This window comes from Patella vulgata, chromosome 1 (assembly GCF_932274485.2).
Source record: "Patella vulgata chromosome 1, xgPatVulg1.2, whole genome shotgun sequence".
NCBI classification, from domain to species: Eukaryota; Metazoa; Mollusca; class Gastropoda; family Patellidae; genus Patella; species Patella vulgata.
The window spans coordinates 79,614,957-79,635,823 of record NC_065879.2 but is presented as its reverse complement, the minus strand read 5'-3'; positions in this window follow the sequence as shown (position 1 = coordinate 79,635,823).

The following is a 20,867-nucleotide window of genomic DNA, read 5'->3' as shown; positions in this document are numbered from 1 at the left end:
GTGAGGTGCATAAACGAATACGAAAAACCAAGGTCCCGTGTACACATTGTCGTGGACGTAAAAGATCCCTTGTCCGGGCAAAATTTCCCTCATAGCACACTGTATGCACTGTTAAAATTAAATGTAAAATTACAGTGAAAAATATGTAATTTCTTTAACATAAACGCTGTAAAAATGCCTCTGCATGTTTATATACTCTAAATTTATGGTGTATTAGTGTGGTAACATGGGATTGCTGTAAAAAAAATGGTAAATTAACAATAAAAGTGTAGTGGACGTAAAAGATCCCTTGACAGTTGGAATTCGATATAAGAGTAGGCCGTAGTGCCGCTGTCCGGGCAAAATTTCCCTCATAGCACACTGTATGCACTGTTAAAATTAAATGTAAAATTACAGTGAAAAATATGTAATTTCTTTAACATAAACGCTGTAAAAATGCCTCTGCATGTTTTTATACTCTAAATTTATGGTGTATTAGTGTAGTAACATGGGATTACTGTAAAAAAAAATGGTAAATTAACAATAAAAGTGTAGTTTTACAAGTTAGAACGGTATTTTTATTATATGTATCTGTATTGATACAACTATGTTGGTGAAAAATACAAGTATGTTGTACTTTAACTGTTTTTATTGATAATTCTACTATTAAATACGGAATTTATGAACAATTTACAGGAAACGTGTAATTGTACATCTATTTAGAACTTTAATATTGATATACCTTTTAAGGCTTCGTTACTTTTCGTCTATACTATAGTCAAATTATGAAGTGGTCACGGTGGCTAAGTGGGTAAGACACTGGCTCGCTAGCCTGGAGGTTGGGTGTTCGATCCCTGCATTGGCCGAGAAAGTTCATTCAGGTCTTGTCAGGGATGCAGGACAGAGGGCCGGACAAGAATAGCTGTCTAGTCGTTCGGATGGGACGAAACACCGAGGTCCCGTGTACATGATTAAAAATCCTTGAGGGGTAATGCTTAATCTATACCCACGGGTGTAACATTACACTGTCTGGGTGCATCAGGCAGGTTACACTACTGGAAGTGGCAACTAATTTCCACCTGAATTGGTGTAATGTTCTATACTAATTGGGTATTATCAGCTAACATCACTAAAGGCTAAACGTTACCTCTATTTAGGTGGCAACTAGTTTCCATTTTACATTCATAATTATATGTCAAACATATTGTAATCCTTATTTATTAAATTTTACATTCATAATTATATGTCAAACATATTGTAATCTTTATTTATTAAATTTTACATTCATAACTATATGTCAATATATTGTAATCCTTATTTCATTTAAATTTTATATTTGTAATCCTTATTTCATTTAAATTTTATAACTATGTCAGCCATATTGTAATTCTTATTTCAATTAAATTTTATATTTATAATTATATTGGATTTTTTATACGTCAAAGAAATGTTCTTCGAACTTGCTGAAGGTTCATTCGGCTTGTTTTCCTATTGTCAGTGCTGCATAACGGGGGGCTTGGCGGGGTACAAATATGGTCGTTTAGAAAAACCCAGGCCCTGTGTACACATTGGTATGTACCTAAAGGGGCCCTTTAAAATTTGAATTGAATTCGAAATAACAGTATTCATGGCGCCGCTGTATGGTCAAAATGTCCCCCATACCATACTGCATGGTATCTCGTCTTTATTGGCTCATTTCATTTCATTGCTAGCTTGTTCTGGATTTAATTCGTTTAGACTTATTATTTTAAGTTATAGTACCATTCAAATTCACCGCCTGGTCTCCAATCGCATTCAGGTGTCCTCATTATAAGATGGTGTTTATCAAACTCCCTTGGCAGTTGGAATTCGATATAAGAGTAGGCGATAGTGCCGCTGCCCGGACAAAATGTCCCTCATAGCACACTTCATTAGCCCAGTATAGGAGCAGAACAGTAGGACGTTAAACCCCATTTCATTTCATTTGTTTATAAAACAAAAAGTCATCTTTTGAACTTGCCAATACATAGTTTATAGTCGTGTCACAGAGTTGGGCAATCGAGACAACTCCCCGCTACCATTATGTAGGCTTAGTTTTCCAGTGAAAATGAAACAGTTTCCAAGTACCCTGGGCGAGTAGAAAATATTTTAGAATGATTTCTATGATTGTACAATTTAGTGATTTGACAACATAAGCAACACTATAAAGATTCGGTGATTTGAGTGCTATAAAATCATTTGCAAACCACAATCATGTGAAAGTGGGGTCTGTACTATGGATATCATTCCAAAAATATTTCGTTCAATATTTACAAAGATGTGAAGCATTGGAAATCTCATAGATCTATACTGCTCACTGTGTAACACGATCACAGCCAGCTTTATTTGCCGCGAACCAAATTGATCGGCATGTTTTAATACAACTGAATCTAAGACTGGGGGTTATCTACCATTGTTATTTTGATTTCGTGTTAAATAATGAATCTGAGTACATATTAGCGTGGATAAAGGCGAAAGAAATTTGATATTTTCCGAAAAATGTAAATCTGCATCGTTGCTTAAAGTTATAGAGAGAGAGAGAGAGAGAGAGAGAGAGAGAAATGGGGTTTAACGTCCACTCGACACAAACTAGGTCATTTCGGGACTAACATATGGTTTAATTTTATTTACATAATTCGCTTGCGCGTAGGGGTCTTTAGCAGTGGGAGGAAACCGGAGGACCTGGAGAAACCCCACGAGGTTGGACAGGCGACCCTACTCCTTGCCACGTACAACCGGGGATTCGAAACCACGCCAGTCGACTCAATGACAGACTGTATGATACAGCGCGCGCACGCTAACCATTCAGCCATCCAACCCCCCCGCTTAAAGTTATAATATAGGGGTCACGGTGGCTAAGTGGGTAAGACGCTGGCTCGCTAGTCTGGAGGTCGGATTTTCAATCCCTACATTGGCCAAGAAAGTTCATCCAGATTTTCCGGCGTGCCCCCCCCCCCCCTTGTCAGTGATGCAGGATGTAGGACCTGACAAGGACAGCTGTCTAGTCGTTCGGATTGGACTAAAACCGATATAAAATGAAATGAAATGAAATGGAGTTTAACGTCCTACTGTTCTGCTCCTAACCTGGGCTAATGAAGACGGGCATACGCCATACAGTGTGCTATGAGGGAAATTTTGCCCGGACAGCGGCACTATGGCCTACTCTTATATCGAATTCCAACTGTCAAGGGATCTTTTACGTGCACGGCAATGTGTACACGGGACCTCGGTTTTTCGTCCCATCCGAACGACAAAACCGATATAAGATTAGGTCGTAGTGCCGCTGTCCCCATAGCACACTGTGTGACGTATGCCAGTCTTCAGTTCGGAGCAGAACAGTAGGATGTTAAACTACATTTCATTTCATTTCATTTCAAGTTATAATATTTGTTCAAACAAATATGAAAAACGAGAACCCATTTTTACACAAAGAATACAAAAACACCTAGTGTTTGTGTTGAACATCCTGTTCTATTGTCATGGGTAAAGAAATCAAACCGTAGAAAAGTAAGGATTATCCCAGGAAATCTCACGAATACATTATCCTGTTATTTTACACTGGGCAGGTATAATGAAGGGAGTGGAAGCTTAGAAGCTGAACAGTCCCAGGAACACATTATTTTGCCACCTTACACCGAGTTCGTATAATGGTCTGCATGGAAGCGTATAGAAAGGAGGAGTCAAGATGGCGCGGTAAGTAAGTCGGTGATTTACCAGCCACGGTTGCTATGCGAGTATGAAGCTGGTTCGGGCGTTTTCTATCCAGGTGTTGGCCCAGAAAAATCCATTGGATTCTGAAGAGTGGTCTGAACTTGTCAGCGATACAGAGCAGAGGGCCTGGCAAGGAAACTGGTTCGGATGGGACGAAAAACTGAGGCCCCGTGTACATGTTGGCGTACACGTAAAATGTTGCTCTCATGACGTATGTCCATTGTCAAAGAGGGGTCCGGGCGGGGGGGGGGGGCGGTCACATCAACTCAACACCAACTAGGTCATTTCAGGGCTACCATTTCAATACTTCGCTTGCCAGTAGGGGTCTTATAGCTGAGAGAGAGGGAGGGGAAACCAGAGGACCTAGAGAAAAGTCACGAGGTTAGGCAGGCGATCCTACTTGTCAAATACAAGTTTGGAAAATCGAAACCACACCACTTGACTCAATATGACAGACCATTCGGCCACACTCACCCCCTAGCGAATAAAGCAGCTGCGTTATCCCTTATCTTACTCAGGTGTACAGTGTACAGTGTACAGTGATGTTTGCCCCATCCTCACCACTACTCAACACTTGACTTGTCACTCACATCCTGAGAAATAGAAACCGAATCTGACAACAGCCAAGGTTCTTCCTGGCCCACCGCAGGATTCGCACCCGGGATATTGTAGTAGAGTGTCTATTACCCTTGACGCTCCGCTACAGAGGCCCTCATTTTTTAAATAGTCTTTCCAGTGTCTTGTTATATTGTTTAAAAGTAATATTTTTTTCATAGTGGGAATCGATTTTAGATTAACCTCGTCATTATGGTCCTTAATCCGGTTGTCAGGATACTTACAAAACAAATGGTTTGGTCAAAATACAGTCAGCGGCAAAAGACAGTTGGCTAATCCACCGTCGCATACGCGAAAATAACAGCTATGTCTTGACAGGGCTTATTCGACAGGAAAACTTGGATTTTGACCAAATTTGATATAAGAAAAGATACGTTTGATCTCTGTTGTATTGACAAGCTTGAAAATATCAGATAATAACTGTTGGTGTCATTCCAGGAGGTACAGTTAACAAATGTGCCGGCTATTATTGAAATACGTGTTCCTATGCATAGGTAAGGAATATTATATTCAGACGCATTCTGCACAGTTCCAGTCCAGCGTGGTCCCCCCTTGTCAATGATGCACTCATTGTCGTGCACGTATAAGATCCCACGACAGTTGAAATTCGATTTAAGAGTAGGCCGTAGTGCCGCTGTCCGGGCAAAATTTCCCTCATAGCACACTGTATGGCTTATGCCCGCCTTTATTAGACCAGATCAGAGCAGAACAGTAGGACGTTAAACTCCATTTTATTTCATTTATTATATTATTATAAGGAATATTATATTCAGACGCATTCTGCACAGTTCCAGTCCAGCGTGGTCCCCCCTTGTCAATGATGCAGGACGGAGGGCCTGGCAAGGTCCACAGTCTAGTCGATCGGGTTGGACGAAAATCCGAGGCCCCGTGTACTCATTGTCGTGCACGTATAAGATCCCACGACAGTTGAAATTCGATTTAAGAGTAGGCCGTAGTGCCGCTGTCCGGGCAAAATTTCCCTCATAGCACACTGTATGGCTTATGCCCGCCTTTATTAGCCCAGATCAGAGCAGAACAGTAGGACGTTAAACTCCATTTTATTTCATTTCATTTTTGCATTCTTCACAGAGAACTATCTACTTCGAGAATAGATCTCTGCTCTGAATGGCAGCCATATCCCAAATTAGTATACTGTTTTGTAATGCGGTTCTAATCCGTTTCACATATGTCATACACAAAAATAAAAATAAATAAAAACACCCTTTCAATCTTTTTAAATGGAAGCGGAATAAATATTTCTCAAAATTCTCTAAGTATGCTTAATTTTTTGGACTAAAATCGTCGATCTACAATTAAAATGTCGGACAACCAGTTTAATGTCTGTTCTCAGGAGTTAATTGTAGACAGCGCAAATTTTGTATGATTCAGATGTTATGGTTGAATATCTAAAAAATATGCTTAACCTGTGTCGAGCGTTACAGAAACACATACGTAAGAAATATATAGAGAATTTCCTACCAGTCTTTTTTGATATCAAAAAAGACGAGTAGGAGATTTTATTTATCACCTAATCCCTTCTTACATGCACAAATAGATAAATATAATTCTTTGCTGTAGATTTCACTTTTACTGAACATTACGGCGTAATGATACGTCATTTTTTGACAGCAATTCAACATTGCAAAGTCCTTTATATTGACCCAGTGTTTCCATCAAGGTCAACTGAATAACAATAGTTCATTCTTAATAAAAAAAAAGTTACTTTTATACATATTCTGTTGGGTATTACTGAAACACATATCATAGGTAAAAGATATATACACACATATTTTATGATAGAGCTTTTAAAATATGGCGATTCTGTTTCGAGCGCTACTGTAACACGTTTTTATATTTACAGAGGTAAGAAATTTACATATATTCAAATTTTATGATTCAACTTGCCTATAATATATATAGCGTTACTCAAACACGTTTTTTTTAAAGATACATTCAGGGGATTAGATAAATAGGTAGTTCTAACATAGTAGTTAAAAACTAGATAATGTAAAGGGAATTTGCTGAAAATTTCAGTCAAATTGATCCACCCTGAACCGAGTATTTAGCGATTGTCATATTTACTACAGTCGGTACGATAAAAAAACATAGTCTCGATTATCAGAGGCAGCAGACCGGGTTCTAATCCAGTAAATATCGCAGGCTAGCGATGCCATCGATAGTTGATTATGGTCTGGATAAGTTAATTAATGTCTTATTAATAATTTAGATAACATTTCAAGCATAAAGAAAGACATGTAATTGGCAGATTTAGCTCTTGCATAATGTATGTTTAATGTACAGGTAACGGAATAGGGAAAAGCTATCGTTTAAAATATAAGCACACAATTAATCAAAACTTCACCTTTTCTATTTGTTTCGCTTCTCTGTGATCGTGGCAATCAGCTTTTTCTTCTAATAAATATTCGGGTTTGAACTGTTATCCTCGAACAGTCTCATATAACGGTTCTTTGTCGTTTGTGGAATTATCAGTAAACTGTAAAGCTATACTTGAGTCTGTAGCGAGAGAGAGATAGGGTTTAACGTCTACTCGACATAGACTAGGTCATTTCGGTACTAACATACAGTTCAATTGCATTTCAATAATTCGCTTGCGCGTATGGATCTTTAGTGGTGAGAGTAAACCGCATGACCAAGGGAAAATTCACGAGGTTGGACAGGCAACCCTACTGCGTATGGTCTAAAGCTCACGCGTTACATTGAAAGTGTGGTATGCGTAAAGGTATGATTGTATGTTTTGATACTCACTATAATAGTTAAATCTAGATAATGTAAAGAGAATTTGCTGAAAATATCAGTCAAATTGATCCACTCTGAACCGAGAATTTGGCGATTGAATTTTGAGCCTAGCCTCGATCATCATTACTAAAGTCGGTACGATAAAATACACAGTCTCGATTATCCACGTGTTGATTTAATCATGAATGGGCGTAGAGCAGCAGATCGGATCCTAATCCAGTAAATATCAGAGTTATATCGATGACATCGAGAGTTGATTATGGTCTGGATAAGTTAATTAATGTCTAATTAATAATTTAGATAACATTTCAGGCCAAAAGAAAGACCTGTAATAGACAGATTTGTGATGTATATTTAACGGGGTCTACTGTGTAATGGTTGGTATATTAAAGTAGTGTACTGTGTAAAGTTGGTATTCTAATAATGTAATGTATATGTGTATTATATTAAAGGAATATACTGTGTAATGGTGGAATGTGTATGTGATGAACCAGCACCTGTTACCAATGCCTACAGATATTTTGAAGATAATGGTAATAGAGTACGATATGTATGCTACAGTGGTTTCATACTGGTTAATGGCAGTTTAGAACGTAGATGTCAGGTTGATGGATCTTATTCAAACTCAGCTCCTGTTTGCATCCGTAAGTTATATTTTATTGTTTTTAGGAAAGTCTGAACATTCTGGTGATTTTTCATGTTTTAAACCACGATGAGTCCAACATTTTACAATCATGGGATAAAAATATTGAAGGCGGTTGAACATTTCGAGTTTATTCTAGGTCACGGTCAAAGAACTATAATATAGGCTGTGTCGTCATTTTAGTAAGACAGAGAGAGCGAGGCAGAGTGGGGGGGTGTGGGGGGTTAACGTCCACTTCGCACAAACTTGGTCATTTCGGGACTAACATATGGTTCATTTGTTATATTCCAATAATTCGCCTGTGCGTAGGGGTCTTTAGCTGTGGGAGGAAACCGGGGGACCCGGAGGAAACCCACGAGGTTGGACAGGCCAGCCTACTACTTGTTTCGTACAACCGGGGAATGGAAACCAGCTGAGAAAGAATTATTGTAAATAGACGGACTACATGAAATCAGGCGAGACAATTACTAGTTCTAGCCCAGTTTCCATCTAGTAATTGGAATGAGTTATTAAAATTGTTCTATACATTTTCGTTAGGGAGCAGCGATGGCTCAGTGAGTAAGACGTTTGCTTGCTATCCTAGAGGTCCTGTGTTCGATCCTGTGGTTGGCCGAGAACCTTTTTCGCATATAACGAAAAGACATTGGCGTGCACATAAAAGAGAGAGAAATTGGGTTTAACGTCCAATCGACAAAATGCAGGTCATTTCGGGACTAACACATGGTTCAATTTTATTTCAATAACTCTCTTTCGCTTATAAGGGGCCTTTAGCAGTGCGGGGAAACCCACAAGGCTGGACAGACGACCCTACTCCTTTCCACGTAAAACCGGGGAATCGAAACCACGCCAGTTGCCACTCAATGACAGGCCTTATGATACAACGCACACGCACTAATCATTCTGCCATCCAACCCCCTCGCATGCACACAATAAAACCCTTGACAGTTGAAATTCGAAATAAGAGTAGGTTGGGGTGCCGCTGTCCCGGCAAAAGTTCCCTCATAGCACACTGTATGGCGTATGCCCATCTTCACTAAACCAGTCGGTACAGAACAGTAGGGCGTTAAACCCCATTTCATTTCATTTCATATTTTTGTTCACTGTGGAGAGCTGAAATAATCCTGTAAAAATTACTTGCTACGTGAAATTAGGGGAGACAATTACTAGTTTCCACCAAGATTGGGAGAATGTACTGTACTTGTTCTGTATATTTTAGTTCACTGTGGAGAGCCGAGATCAGTTACGGGTGCAACCAAAATACACACGCCTGGCGCGGTAATATGGAAATCGAAAGTATATTATACATGTTTACCAAACTACAATCTAACAGGCTCCACAGACCTCTATGTGGGGGAATGCAGCCATAGTGTGGGGTCATGGGAGAAGCAAGCATACGGTTGTACAGGTAATGATTTATCTAATTATATACCGGATAGTCGAAATCTAGGTTAAAGTGTTGTCCATGAGTCAATTATGCTGATCCATGGTGGCTCAGTGAGTTTGGCGGTGACTCACTAATCAAGTTCCACGTTTGATCGCTTTGAAAATGATGGCGTGTCGTCAAAGGGGCACGGGCCCAATGAATGTTAGGGGGCAGACCTGAAATATAGTGTAATCCCCCCTCCCCAACAAAGAAAGTTTGGAAATTTGACGGCCGCAAACGCGTTTGCTTTCTATTCCAGCCAGTGAATGCAGCAACTTCAATGTGGTTCAATAAAGCCCAACTTTGGTGGTTGACCTGAATTCCAAACAAACAACCAATCGCCCTCCCCTAGGAAATTTTAAAAATTTAACTATTGCCTTTCTAGCAACCGAAATCCCAGTCTATGCCAACCAGAATTCCAATCAGACTGTTGCAACTGAATTCACAAATAATAATCAATGCCCCAATAATGTCGCACAAAGCAGAGTGGCTCTAGACAAAATGTTTTAATCCATAGTCAATTAAATATAAATTCGCGGAATTCAATTAAACCAAAAGAAAACGTATTGTTTTATTAGATTTTGGGCACTTTATTTTTCCAACTAGATGATATTTTGCCAAGCAGAGTGGCCCCAGACAAAATGTTTAATCCATAGTCAATTCAGTACAAATTCGCGGTATTCGATAAAACTGTCACGGGTTATTTTACGTGCAACTCAACGCATATAGGGTACCTCGGATTTTCGTGCCCCCTGTTACCGGCTAGAACCTCCACGCTGAAAAGTTCCGAGAAACTTTCTAGGCCAACACCAGGAATGAACCCTGGGAACTCCTGGTTAGTGAACCCTGGGAACTCCTGGTTAGTGAACCCACGGAACTCCTGGTTAGTGAACCCAGGGAACTCCTGGTTAGTGAACCTAGGGAACTCCTGGTTAGTGAACCTAGGGAACTCCTAGTTAGTGAACCCAAGGAACTCCTGGTTAATGAACTCAGCGAACTCCTGGTTAGTGAACCTAGGGAACTCCTGGTTAGTGAACCCAGGGAACTCCTGGTTTGTGAACCCAGGGAACTCCTGGTTAGTGAACCGGTAGCATTTTCACTGGGCAACCGTGGCTTCAAGATGTATTTACGCTTTCGTCCAACTGTATAGTTGGAACGAGGCGGCACTCATCTCGCATTCAATTTATACTCATTCTCGGGGGCTTGGATGGCCGAATGGTTAGCTCGTGCGTGTTGTATCATAAGGTCAGCCATTAAGTCAACTGGAGTGGTTTCGAATCCCCGGTTGTACGTGACAAGGAATAGGATGGCCTGTCCAACCTCGTGGGTTTTCTCCGGGTCCACCGGTTTCCTCCCACTGCTAAAGACCCCTACGCGTTAGCGAATTATATAAATTAAATCGAACCGTATGTTAGTCTCGAAATGACCTAGTTTGTGTCGAGTGGACGTTAACCTCCTCTCTCTCTCTCTCTCGACTCATTCTCAATCCTGTTTTCGCAACAGATCCAAATACGATTGAAATAAATGGTCCCTCATATTTGTCAACTGAAGCAAACACCATTGATATAACTGCTGAGTATCCTATCGATGGTTCGGAGGAAACGTGTACCAATACAGAACCAGAGTTAAAACCATCATGGGAAACTCGAATCGACAACGATATTTTCTACGACATCCATATTGTAAAGATCCGAATTGCAAATATGACGGGTAAGTGTACATCACATCGAACATCACATCCCATCGAACACTGCGTTTCATGCGTTGTGTGTTTTATATGATCTGTAAGTCTACATCATCTATCATTTCATGAGTTGTGCGTTTAATATGACCAGTAAGGGTACATCACATCCCATTTCACGTGTTGTGTGTTTTATATGACCGGTAAGTGTACATCACCTATCATTTTACTTGCTGTGTTTGATATGACGGGTAGGTGTTCATCACATCCCATTTCACGGGTTGTGTGTTTTATATGACCGGTAAGTGTACACCACATCCCATTCAAGACGTTGTGTGTTTTATTTGACTGGTAAGTGTACATCACATCCCATTCAATACGTTGTGTGTTTGATATGACCGGTAAGTGTACATCACATCCCATTCCATGCGTCGTGTGTTTGATATGACTGGTAAGTGTACATCACATCCCATTCAATACGTTTTGTGTTTAATATGATCGGTAAGTGTACACCACCTACCATTCAATGCGTTGTGTGCTTTATGTGACCGGTTATGATCCTGTGTTGTTCGTTGGATTTACAAACCCGTGGTAGGAGATTGAAATGAAAAGGGGTTTAGCTTCTTAAGGGATAATAAAAACGGGCACACACAATACAGTGTGGCAGGGCTCACACTTGCTTTCGATTTTTTTCCGCCAAAATGGATGATAATGTTTATATAAAAAAAATGTTCATATTTTTTTCCGCCAACTGGAATATTTTATTTGCCGAACATCTCTGATAAAAAGACAACACCTAACAATTTTATGTCTCAGCTATGCTTATTATAAAACAATTACCGATATACACAATAATATACAACAACTTTAAAATTCTGTCTTTACATAATAGATTAGCAAAGTTTGGATTTAATAAGATCAGATTTTATTTTTGGTGACTTAGTCTATTTGAACACCGTACTGCACTGAGTGTGCTATATGGGGAATGTTGCCCGGACAGTGGCACCACAGCCTACTCTTAATTCTAATTTCAACTGTGAAGTGTTCTTTTACGTACATGTGTTACGAGACCTCGATTTTTGTCCCATCCGAACGACTAGACAATCTTCCTTGTCAGGCTCTCTGTCCAGCACAAAAATGATATGCTTTAGTATGGTTTTAAAATGGACCCCACGATAGACTCAAATATGAATTCACGTTGTGTTCTTGCCTATAGGCATTTTCCGGCGTGGTTTCCCCATGTCAGTGGTGCAGGACGGAGGGCCTGACACAGGACACCTTCCTTAGCCCAGTCGGAGCAGAACGGTAGGACGTTAAGCCCCATTTCATTTCTTTTAATACTAAAAACACGGGGAACCCGTGGTATGTGTCCGAAATAGCTTTATTTAACGTCCGCTTCCACCGAGTTGATTATCGCAAACAATTATATGTGATATATACACAGCGAGATTATTTACAATGTGATTAGCAAAAAATAATTAAATGGATAATTAAATATTTATATATATGTACGTGTTGTTTTAAATACGAGTTTATATAGCAGAGTACATCGCAATATACAAGCTATAGTCTAAAGTCATAATGGTCTTTTCTATAGTCTGAGTTCCGTGAGCCCTGAACTCAGAAAAAACTTCTGAAACACTAAAAACTATCTTCCTTGGAACGTCGACGAGGTAGGGGTCTTTAGCAGTGGGTGGAAACCAAACAGGAGGACCTGGAGAAAACCCACGAGGTCGGACAAGCGACCCTAATCCTTGTCACGTACAAACGGGTAATCGAAACCACGCCAGTTGACTCAATAACAGACCTTATGATACAACGCGCACGCGCTAACCATTCGGCCATCCAACCCCCACTAGCATACCAGACTAGGCCAGTTCGTCCTATACTATTACATGTCTTGTTCTATTTTATTTCAGTTCTTCCCAAATCTATTACTATAGAAGCTACCGATTACTTTGGTCAACCGTCAGGACGTTTATGTTATAAAGCTGAAATATTGGAAATTAATAATTGGATGCAGTTTGTTTGTGATGAATACTCGATTGGTCGTGTACTTCGATTAACTGCGGAGTTTGATTCGCCGACGTCCTTCCAACTCTGCGAAGTGGAATTTTACGGGAGATTGCAAAACTGTAAGTCTTATTTTCGCCCTTTATTCTATGAGCCCCGATCTATATTATTCCAGTACTGTATTATACATTAATTACAACAAAAAAGCCACGTCATATCAAAATCATAAATGAGCCCCCAATATTAACTTTTTTCATTCTGCAAATTAAATTCTAGAACATTTTTTTTTTAAGCGTCAGAAAAAAAAGGTGTATGAGGTAAACAATATGTCCCATTTACTGTAAATGGGTATGTAAAATGACTAAAAGGCGCCATTCTGCCCAGAGTAGTAACGTCTTATGTAAATAATGTACGTCTCATTGAGCCATTGATTGACGCCGTGTGATGTGACGTCATAAGTTGAAAACTGTCATCTTTAACAGAGTTATTAGAAGACTTTCGCAATCTTCTGTGAAACTGACTGCGTAAATTAATGCACATTTATCCACAGAATAAACATGTCAAGTTCCACGCGGATGGTACTCTAATTAGATCAGCCTAAGTCTTTTTTTTGAAAGGGGTCGCTCAAGAACAAGAACACCATAGAGATGTATGGAACCAGTTCTGGTTCGAGAATTGTAAATATTATACTCATATTTATCATTTGAATAAATTACTGTTTAAAGATACATTATGGGAGATTAGATTAGGCGATGGCAGTTCTCTCTATAATAGTAAACTAGATAATGTAAAGGCAATTTGCTGAAAATCTCAGTCAGATTGATCCACTCTGAACCGAGAATTTAGCCTCGATCATCATTACTAAAGTCGGTACGATAAAAACATAGTCTCGATTATCCATTTCATGATTTAATCATGAATGAAAGCTGAGCAGCAAATCGGATTCTAATCCAGTAAATATCGCAGACTAGCGATGACATCGAGAGTTGATTATGGTCTGGATAAGTTAATTAATGTCTTATTAATAATTTAGATAACATGTCATGCTATAGGCAGATTTGGCTCTTGCATAATGTATGTTTAACGCGACACATTTATATAATACTGTCTTCAAACTAATCGGGCCTATAATATGACCGTTGTTCTTGTACAGATGACTGTGAACAGCCTTTCTTTTATTATGGAGCCTTCTACAACTACACTTCGTCTGGCTTCCAAGACAAAGCTGACTATTCGTGTGAACTGGGCTTTACTAGAATCGGTGGAAGTAGTTTCTCTTTGTGTTGGACAGATTCCTGCTGGATTGATATTGGGTTCACCTGTTATGGTAAGTACAATTCAGTCACGGTACACACATAAATGGGGTTTAACGTCCTATACTTTCTGCCCCACTCGGTCTAATGAAGACGGGCATACGACACGTACTGTGATATGATGGGTATTTTACCCAACAGCTTCGCTACAATCCACACTTGTGGTTTGGTTCCTTTAAGGGATCTCGTTTTTTCAGCATCACTGGAGAAAAAAAACACGCGGGAAAGTCCCGAGAAAATTTCTAGGCCAACATCTGGATCAAACAGGGCCCCCCTGGTTCGCGGGCCAGTTACTTACTTACTGAGCCACAACAGCTCCCCAATTGGTATTAGGGATAGGGGTATGACTTATGTATCTTAATTACACTATCCGTTGTTATTATAGATGGATATATTGATTACATCATTTGTTATTATAGATCGATATAAGGTGAATGTGTCTTGATTATATCATTGTTAATATAGATGGATATATGGCGAAGGCGTCATGATTACACTATCCGCTGTTATTATAGGTGGATATATTGATTACATCTTTTGTTATTATAGATGGATATAAAGCGAATATATCTTGATTACATCTTATTTATTATAGATGGATATAAGGCGAATGTATCTAGCAGTAAAGCTGAACTAGTTGATGGTGATACTTCAACATGTAAAATATATCAAACATTAGTTACCCTAAATGTACATGATCTCGTCGAAGTCCATTCAGTAACTGTTGTCGGTAAGTGAAATGAAATGAAATGAATTTAACATCCTACCGTTCTGCATTGCGCAATGTAATAGGCTATGGTGGGAAGAGTGGGGTGTCTAATCAACAGCGCTGTTGCTTACTCCTAAGTATTTCAATTTCCAACTGTTAGGGAATTTAAAAGCAGCTACCAGTGGTATGCAAGAGAGGGAGCGAGAGAGGACGAGAGGGAGGGGCGAGAGGGAGGAGGGAGAGAGAGAGAGAAACGGGGTTTAACGTCCACTCGACACAACCCGGTATGCACAGGACAAGGGTTTTACATCCATCAAAACGTCTAGGTGATTCTCATATATAGGCACATTGACATGAAAAAACCGGCTGGTAATGCCTGACGAATTTTCGCAGCCATCAATGAGATAGAACGCGGATCTCCTTGTTGTAGTTATGCCCCGTCCCGTTCCCTGTATGCACGAACACACCCTTCCCCTCCCCCGTAGTGTGTGGATGTGATGTGTGGTGTAAGTTTCTTTTTAAATGGAATGTCTTGTCAAAACAGAAAACTGGGACATTGTTGTCGAGATCATACTGCCCTGACCGCTGGCTTACCACGGTGCATACTGCCCTCACCGTTCGCGTACCACGATGCATACTGCCCTGATGGCTCGCCTACCACAATGCATACTGCCCTGACCACTCGCTTCCCCTCTATCACAATACGTGCTGCGATTGAAATCGTAGTGATCCTATCACGTCTTATCATATATTGAGGTCAGTCGTAGGAATCGTGTTGATCGTATCGAAACGTGTCCGAACGTAGCTGCACTTACCTATGGAAGCGTATAAGGGTCAATAGCGAGACAGACACCGAGAGTAATACATGTATGTCAACATATGGTGATCGATGAGATCATTTTAAACCTGTAAAGATAATTTATGCCGAGTTAATTGAATCAACGCGCTATATTGTATGTCGTTTTTTTTTTCGTTTTAAAACGCTACGTTTGCTATTCTGAAGCTTTGTCGACATATTCCATTTCGCCATAGTATATTTCGACATGTTCGCGAAATATCGCTATGCGCTATGTCGACATAATTGGAATATAGCGACAAAGCTTCATAATAGCAATATCTGAACGCAAATGTGGCCATTTGAAACGAAATAAAGAAATGATTCAATTAACTCGACAAAAACAGTCCATTCAGGGCTAAAATAATCGCAACGATCACAATATATTGACATTTTACCTTATTAATATCGCGGTATCCATGGCCCTATTGACCCCATACGTACCAGATCGTGGAGTCAATAGGGAAATCCTATCCTAACCCATAGCACGACAATTGGGACCTAACATAACTGGTATATTATCATAACGCCACATAGCACCACATCGTGAAGGCGCTCGATAGTATTGCTTTACACTATCCACATCGAGATCGCGGTCCACTTTTCTTTGTTGGAGTAAAAGCGCTCTATAATACTACATGACATTACAAACATCAACATAATGTAACATACCACTGTCTCTGTTTCCTGTTGGGTGAGCGCGCTCTATATCAGTACATGACATTACCCACATAGAGAGAATGTAACATGCCACGGCCCACTTTTCCCACTTTTCTTATTGGTGTAAAGGCGCATTATAACAATACATAACATTACCCGCACCGAGAGTATGTAACATGCCACGGCCCATTGGAGTACATGCGCATTATAATAACACATGACATTACCCACGGCTCCCATTTCTTATTGGTAGGGTGACCCACCATAAATAAATATCTCCATATATCTCCATATATCTCGACAATTACGCCACAATATTTATATATATGCCAAGCCTCAAATCAGTTTCACACAATTATAGTCACTAAATAAACGATCATGTTGTACTTAATAAGCTATGACCATTAATCATCTATAAATAATAGACTGAAAACTGGTTCCAAGTGTCGTCCATAACATTCAGACACTTTTGAGTAAAAGATAGGTTACGTGCCCTTGTTTTGAAATTAGTCTCGCTTAACCAGTCTATCGACCATTCTACGTCTGATTGACAGGTCGGGATAATCAAGACTACTTTTTTACGAAACATAACAGAAAGCTAGAACAAGAAATTGAATTGAGAAATAAGCACGTTAGGTAGCTCAACAATCGTTTTAAGAACCTTGTAAAAGTAAAATGAAACTACTGCTAGTATCATGTTCCTGTCTAACCCGAGTGATTCAGAGATATTATTTGTACTAAACCAAAAGATGCCGCTCTTAACGGTACAGTTAATGATAAAGCGATTTAAAAAATGAAACGAACGTAATTTCTAAATCTGCTGTAATAACCAAGAAGCTTAATTTCACTGCTATTCAAAATCGTCAACAATAATTTTTTTACGGCTGTAATAGTTGATAGATTTGTAGAGAATTGCACGTGCCATGGCTATTTATAGTATCATACTGTCAGAAAGTTGGTCTCGGCACGGCGAATGTGCACGCTTCAGTGGTAGTCTCGAACTATCAGCGGTGGACTTTATATCTGTAGAGTACATGGGTCACCCTATTATTGGGGTGAAAGCGCTATATGATTACAATATTACATGGCATTACAGTATCCACATTACTGGGGTAAACAACGCCAACAAAGGGGAATAACTATTCTGTTGTTACTGGAGGCAGACCACCATTTATTTCCCCATTGACTTCAATGTTAATTCTGGCCTCTTTGCCCACCTCCAACCTTTCCCCAAATTTTTGTTGGGCTGAATGCTTTTCACTACAGACAGAGGAACAAATGGTCATGTCTTTGCACTACAATTTGTATGATGTTGACCACCAAAATTTTGAGATACACAAACTTGAAGAAGCATACTAAAAACATGTAACTAGTTGCCGTACATATCACCGTAGCCAACCTGATAACCCCGTTATCCTTCTGCCTCAAAATCATGAATATTTACCAAAGCCTGGCAGAAAATGTTAATTCAAACCCTCTTCATCCATTCTAGACCAAAAAATCAACATAGTCACATGTAATGGTGGTCTGACTCCTACTAGGGTAAGGAATCCCACACTGCACCAAGGAGAGATAACCCCTAACTCTGAGTATGCTTTCAACTACTCATTATCAAAATCGGTTTAAGACGCTCTATAACATAACATTATTATATGACATTATGTAGGTAGAAATGTACGTTTTGTGTAACTTTGTATTTTCTCCCAAGCAGGTCTGTTGCTATTTTCTTTTCTCCCAGGTCCAACGGAATGGCAGGTCATTAGTGTTTCGATCGCCGATGGGGATACATGGACATCCCGAGAATGTAGCTCTGATGGAAGCGATTGGGTTTATAGTGACGTCAGAACATTCTACTGCCCGTATCAGCTATTAGCGGAAAACATTACAGTGACCGTCGTGGATGATCAGTACCTTAGCAAATTGTGTGAAGTCCACGTTTGGGGGAGACCAGTCTCTAAAACTGACGAAGGTAATATTTTTATATGTTGGCCGGGGAAGAAAATATAAATAAAGTCATAACCAACGCAAGGCAGACTCTGTTTATTCTTTTTAGAATACCTGATGATACTTTTACATGCGAGTGTTGGTTATTTTGGTATATTACTATTGAGTTTACCTCCACTAATTGATTTTTGTACGGTACTGATTGGTTTAACTGTGGTATGTAGTGTACGGATAGGTGTAACCGTGGTATGTAGTGTACGGATTGGTGTAGTCTCGATCACCCAGAACATCCTAGTTTTCAACGTACTGAGGGCCTGGGACCGTTGTCAAAATTTGACGAAAAGTTCCATTGCTATGCGTAACTGTGAGTTTGTTTTTTTATGTGGTAGATTATCCAGTATCTTTGGTCAATTCAAGTAAGACTAAGACTTGTTCCCCTCCCCGCAATAAATCCCACAGTTCTTACATTATTATAAACAAACACGAATCGTGACGACGAATTAGGATTAATTTTTAAAAAAAACATAGACATGGCCCATGAAGAGAGAAATTTTACTGAAATGGCATTTTTAAATTAATTTCATCTTGTTTTAGAACTAGTTACCTCCCCTACACTTTGTTTATGATAATGTAAAAAAAAACTGGATAATTTAGCTAATGACCTATTTTTCTCAAATGTTGACAACGCATACAGACTGATATTCGTAGAATATTTTTCTGGATGATAGAGACTAGAATTGGTGTAACTATGTTTATTTATAGTATTTGAATGTCTACAAACAAGCCTAGGAACTGATTACAAGGGTAGAATCAATAGAACTATAAGTGGTCATGAATGTAAACCATGGACGAACGTCTTAAGCGCCTTTTCGGCTTTACACCAGTTTCCGGATACCATGATTCCAGCAGACTTCAACTTTTGTAGGAATCCCGAAGGTTTTAGCAAAGCTCCATGGTGCTACACTTCTGCTGATTACACTGAATGGGAATATTGCTCTATATTATCATGCGGTAAGAACAATATAATTTATATTTCGTTTCGTTAAATTTCTATTGCTGGATTTCATTGCCATTGGCATGTAGTTTAATAGTCCGAATAAACCCGAAACGAAATTATCAGCACAGACCCTTTTAAACATACATTATGCAAGAGCTAAATCTGTCTATTGCAGGTCTTTCTTTATGCCGAGGTTTTTCTTTCGAGGGTTTTTTCTGAAGTGTTTCTTCCCCAGCATAACCGAAGTCGAGGACTTTATCTTGCTTATAAACCGTCTATGTTTACATGTACTCAAGATGAGAATATCCCAGAATTCCCGCAAGAAAAACCTTATATCATGTTTTCTTATGGAAAAAAATCTACCCTGGAAGAATAACCTGTTACAGGTTTAAAGAAAAACTTTCAGAAGAATAACCCCAAATTTCCCTGTATATATCCAAAACCTCCCCGAATTTCAGACCGCAAGTTATTCCGGACATAGAATATACCTAAACATCAAAGAGATTTACAGTTACAGGTTTATTAATTAGACATTAATTAACTTATCCAGGCAATAATCAACTCTCGATGGCATTGGATTTCTCCGATATTAAATAGATTAGAACAGTTCAGCCATATTTTGATTTAAGCTAAAAATGGAGGGGCGAGACTTAGCACACGTCTTGTCAAACCTTCAAAGGCTAATATCTTCTCTCGCAATAGAGTTATTTGAATGAAATTTTCAAATTATTCATTTTACATTATCTATTTTCGAACTATTATAGCAAGAATGGCTAGCTCTTTATCTAAATCTTACATAATGTATCTTTAAATCTAACAACACGATATAATCATGCAATTGTTAAATGACAGCATATTCCCGCAATTTGAACGTCCTGTCGGATTACGATGAAGAAGGGTCCCAGGCAATTCCATTTATGAGCTCACGACCAGAGGAAGATGAAAGTGTTTTAAACCAACACGAGCAGAGCCGAGGTTTATGCCGGATGTTTAAGACTACAGTGCGTTTGAGAAAGGCTTATGATAGTAGAGACTTTTGGCAAGCGTAAATTTCTGGTCCGTATCGAGTATCCGTATGGATTTCGCGTGTGACGTCATCAATGTGTGTGTATTTCCCATACATGACACGGCACACGGATACGTCAGAACGTATCGAACAGCTTTCATACGGAAAAGGTCCGTATAACATTGTCGTCTTTTTACCGTCTTTTTGCTAGTTTTAGACGCTGAAATGTTGTGTCATAGCGTTTTTATGAATCTGTGGGTAGGCTATCCCAGAGCACGAAGGTGTATATTTGATGTGATTTTAACCATGATTACGACTGGAATTTTATCATTATTTTTGATGGGTTTTTCTCGGAATTTTCATACTTTTCCTGTCTGTCTGCATGCTGGTTGAACTACGTGCTAAATTACGGGAGGTGAGACCATGCAAATCTGTAAATGATTTTGTTCTATGGTAAAGTTGTACAAACTTTCTGAAATGATACATTAGTGAAACTAGAAATTGCTGTCGAATTGAAGTTGAAGATTTTTAATAAGATTCGACATTACATTTTTTGTTAATAG